The sequence below is a fragment of the Gastrolobium bilobum genome, unplaced genomic scaffold (genome assembly GCF_033153095.1).
Source record: "Gastrolobium bilobum isolate Gb01-03AN ecotype WA unplaced genomic scaffold, APGP_CSIRO_Gbil_v1 utg79669, whole genome shotgun sequence".
Lineage (NCBI taxonomy): Eukaryota > Viridiplantae > Streptophyta > Magnoliopsida > Fabales > Fabaceae > Gastrolobium > Gastrolobium bilobum.
The window spans coordinates 102,145-105,950 of NW_026895079.1; the positions used below are offsets into that span (position 1 = coordinate 102,145).

Consider the following 3,806-nt stretch of genomic DNA (forward strand, 5'->3'; position numbering starts at 1 on the left):
TAATACATACTTATAATGGCTGCACAGATTACATCAGAATCCAGCTGTCTATGGTCCCGAGTAAGGCCTTGGTTTAGGCAGGTGTGTTTTTTACCCCACTTACTAACAACCCAACTATTTCCATTCTTGGGCAACATAGCCCGCACGTACCAGGGACAACCATCATTATGGTGTCGACACTTCATCACAAATCTATGGTCATCACTTTTTGCCACCACAGCAGTACGATGAGACTTCATACAATATAATTTGACAGCATGTTGCATTTCAGATTTAGTTCGAAACTCCTGGTACAAATATAATGGATCTCCAAAATGCCAGCCACCGTGGATGTCATCGTCGCCATACAATATCTCCGTCTCATCATTAGGGTGAGCCCAATTAATGAACGAATAGTGTGGGCTGTCGTTCCAAAATGGCTCAATCTCAGACCCTACGTCCAAATTTAAACTTATCCGTCAGTACGAAAGAAAACACAAATATATATATATGCAAAATTAAAACTTTATATTACAATCTTACCACTGCTAACAGGGTCAACACGGAGCGGTGGCATAACCTGGGAACTTAAGTTTCCTGAACTAGTATCAGCGTCAAAATTCCCCTCTACGTCCGTATCTGAGGTGTCACCCAGCGGAATAACACTCTCGGGTTCACCATCGTCTTCACTGTCCATATCCTCGTCATGCCCATCCTCATCCTCGTCTATTTCCCTCAGTGGTATCTGACTTAAGACAGGTGCAGGTGCAGATAAACCGACCACTCTGTCTTCTTGACTTTGACTTCTTCCATGCACAGGTGCAGATGAAGATTGACCACAGTCTATTTCAACATATATCTCAATAAAGTTTTGAAATTTTCGGTCCACAATTGCATCTATGACGCAATCCACATCTTCATCGTCACATATATCATTACCAATGTAGAATATAGCATCCTTACCAACTGTAGACTCTACCCTGGCGATCATCCGTTGAACGCCATGGCTCCCGTGTAGCCCCAATTTTTGGTTAATCCTCCCCTTCAACTCATTGTACGTAGTGCCCCGTTTGATTTTCAACATTTTCGTTTTTCCTTCAAATTGAACACCGTTGGGGCCTTCATAATGCTTTCCATCATAGTAAATCATGGTAACATACATGTTTGGACTTGAGCTCATCTTTCACACGAATTTTGGGGGTAGGAATCGGATTTTAGGGTTTTGGGTTCGGATTTGGGGGAAAAAATTGAGAAATAAAGGAAAATGACAATGATTTCACAATTACTATGCCTTAGAGGTGGTGTGATGAAATGGAAGGGTGATTGGAAGGTTCACAGCTGACAAACAAGAGAAAGAGACCAAGGGAGGAGTTTTAAATTCGAATATAATGAAAATGAGACCAAGAGAGGTCTGGATATAGGGTTTTTCGCGATCTTTAGTCGACTAAATAATGTGCTTAGTCGACTAAAAGTGCAAACAATTTAGTCGATTAAGATGAGTTTTTAGTCGACTAAAATTCGCGTTTCATAATTTCTGAGTTTAGCCCATTTAGTCGATTAAAAGTGCAACATAATCGACTAAATGGGGGCAGGATGGTGGATAGTTCTGGGAGAGGGGCAAATTGGTTATTAATTATTTAATTAGGGGCAAAAGGGTCAAAAACCCTACAAGGAGAGGGTTATGTTTATAAATTTTTTACTTCTAATACATAGTGTATTAAAAATTGAAATTTAAGGGTTCTGGCTGCAGTTGCTACGATGGCTGGAACAGCAACTCCAACTCTGTCAAATGAACAAGTTGACAAAATTTCCCTTAAAGTTTTGGTGGACAAAGAGAAAAACAAAGTTGTGTTTGCTGAGGCAAGAAAGGATTTCGTTGACGCTCTCTTGAGCTTCTTAACATTGCCTTTGGGAACTATTGTTAGACTCGTTGGTAAGGAGTCAAATATTCAACCAGTGAGAATTGGCAGCCTCAGCTCATTGTATCAAAGTGTGGCAGATCTTGAAGAAGAGCATCTATGGACTCCGACCTGCAAAGAAATGTTACTGCAGCCAAGTAACTCAATGGATGCTTATTGCCAACAGATGAAACTGAGTATCGACGACACAGACCCCATCAAGCTCTTCCTTTGTGAGAGCTGGGCTTGTAGTAGAAAGAATAGTGGGAGCTTATTGAGCACTTTCAGGAATCAAAGATGCCAATGTGGAAAATTAATGAACAGAATAATATCCCCAGAAAATTATACTCTAGAAAATGGCTTTGTCAACGAAAGTGCGACTTTTATCATTTGTGACGATCTTTCCTTGTTCCCTAACGTTGTTGGAACAATAGAACTGCTTCAGAAGCATGGTATCGATAACATGGAGTCTCTTGAGGAACAAACTGTAGATATCAGCAAGAAAGAGGTATGTTTTCTCAGCTTGTATATCATCATTGCCGTTGATGACTATTTATTTTCTATAATTGGTAAGTCAATTTTGATTTATGTAGGTAGTGGATCTGCTCAAGTTTGCATTGCTCTCAAATACCCCTATGACCGATTTTATCTTAAAGAAGGAACAATACCTTGATAATTTTAACCGAGGAAACCAATCCCAGTTTAAGATTGGGGAGATCCCATCTGATAATGGTCGGCAAATAGTTGTGAAATTAGCGGTAAGAAAATCAAACGGCAAAATTCTGTTTGCTGAAGGAGAGGAAGATTTTGCTGACTTTCTTTTTGGTTTTCTCACCTTCCCCTTGGGTGGAGTGGTACACATGCTCCAAGGATACTCTTCTTTGAGCTGCGTTGATAAATTATATAAGAGTATCACTGAATTGAGTTCAGAAAGATATTTCACCTCACAGGGACTCAAAGACAAACTAGCTAATCCTCAGTGTGCCCCTCAATTTAAGCCCAGCAACCACATTTTACTAATTAACGAGGCATGCTTTCCTCGGTATTATTTCTTTAGTTACTACAGTGGGGGATATCATGGGGCTCTTGTAACTTCACCCGGCAACGATCGTTTTTCTTATGAAGATGTGTATGCACCCTTGACATATGTCGATCTTAAGTCCTCTACCGGAGAATCATCAAGTGGTCGAGGATTTGCCAAAGGACCATCAACGTACATGGTGACAGATGACTTGGTTGTGATTCCAAAGTCATCCATTTCTGTTTTTCCTTATCTAAATAGATCAAAAGTCTCACTCTCTGATGTGGAGGAAAGGGTCATCAGCATTGGTCTGAAGGAGGTAAGGAAGTGTTCGAGACTTCTTTTAGCTTTAGTCATTCATTGGATACTGTTACTTATATGAAATTACATCCATCTTATTGGTTGCACTGTGCAGGGTCTTGCCATACTAAAATCTTCGTTGATCTCAACTTCTGCTTTGACAAACGGTCTCTCCCAGTTTCTAAAATCTGTTAAGGAGGAGAATTGACCAGTTTTTCATTTTGTCTGAAATTATAGAAATCGTGGATGTCGAAAAGTTGGTGTTTATTTCCCTAGTCGTTCTAATTAATGTGATGCTTGTGATTAGTTGATGGACACTGTTTCGTCAAATTTTGTGTTTCATGTAAAATGTTCTTAAATCAGAAGTGGTTTCTTTTCTTTATCGATATTTTTCTGTTATTTGGGTAAGCATTCTCTCTCGTAAGTACTAGTTCTCTTTTCTCTAGTTCTCTTTTCTCCAAATAACGAGTGATAGTCACCTGAGCGACATTGACATATGTTAAAATAATTGAAAAGCGGCAAAATTAACAAGGATCTTTCTATTTCCTGTCTTTGAAACTGATTTCATTTAATTATTTTACAAATTTAAAATATAAAAGTTGTTGGAA

The 3,806-nt window shown here is 39.2% G+C and overlaps 1 pseudogene; it reads left to right on the forward strand.

The window, feature by feature from the left end:
• The first annotated feature begins 1,737 nt into the window (after positions 1–1,737).
• LOC133295986 (uncharacterized) lies at positions 1,738–3,406 on the forward strand (annotated as a pseudogene).
• Positions 3,407–3,806: the final 400 nt, after the last annotated feature.